The sequence below is a fragment of the Phoca vitulina genome, unplaced genomic scaffold (genome assembly GCF_004348235.1).
Source record: "Phoca vitulina isolate PV1807 unplaced genomic scaffold, GSC_HSeal_1.0 scaffold11, whole genome shotgun sequence".
Classification (NCBI taxonomy): Eukaryota; Metazoa; Chordata; class Mammalia; order Carnivora; family Phocidae; genus Phoca; species Phoca vitulina.
Window position 1 is genome coordinate 47,856,541 of NW_022589714.1, and position 717 is coordinate 47,857,257.

Below are 717 nucleotides of genomic sequence, written 5' to 3' on the forward strand. Positions count from 1 at the left end.
GACTTCCTGAAGGAGGCAGCATTCCAATGGGTGTGCTGGGATTCTGATGTGCCGGATGCAGCAAGAGGCAGTGAAGGATTACTGAGACAGGCCAGCAAAGCCAGGAGACATTTGGCAGGTGGCTGGGCTGGGGTCCCAGAGCATGCTGGACCCCCTCTGTGTAAGGGATATGCTCGTGTCTGGAGCTGATGAAATCCCACGCTCTTCCCCACCCCAGAAGTTTCTGGTCCCAGTTGCCTTCTGTCAACCTGGAATTTCCCATTGCCAGGAGGAGGTGTGTTGAGCATGTTTGGGGGAGTGGGGGGGAGACAGAGATTCACTCAGTTGCTTATTTGCTGGGTAAAAAAGGACATATTACTTAACCCCTCTGAGGCTCAGCCTCCTTATCTTAATAGCTGTGTGTCAACTTACTTCATTGATCTGTGCCTCGGTTCCCTCATTTGGAAAAGGGGCACAGCAACAGCTCTGGCCTCACAGGTCGTGTGAATGTTACACAAGACAATGAAGATGAATTGTTTAGCACATAAGTACTCAGAGAATTTTGTTGTTTTTATTATCATGATAATTACACTTGCTTCGCAGGGTTGTTGGAATTAGGCAAAGGATGTAAGGCACCTAGCCTAGTGCATGGAACATAATAGGTGTGCAATAAATCATATCTATTATTATCATTAATTGCACATACCCCTAAATCTCTCCCCTTTGGGTCTCCACAGC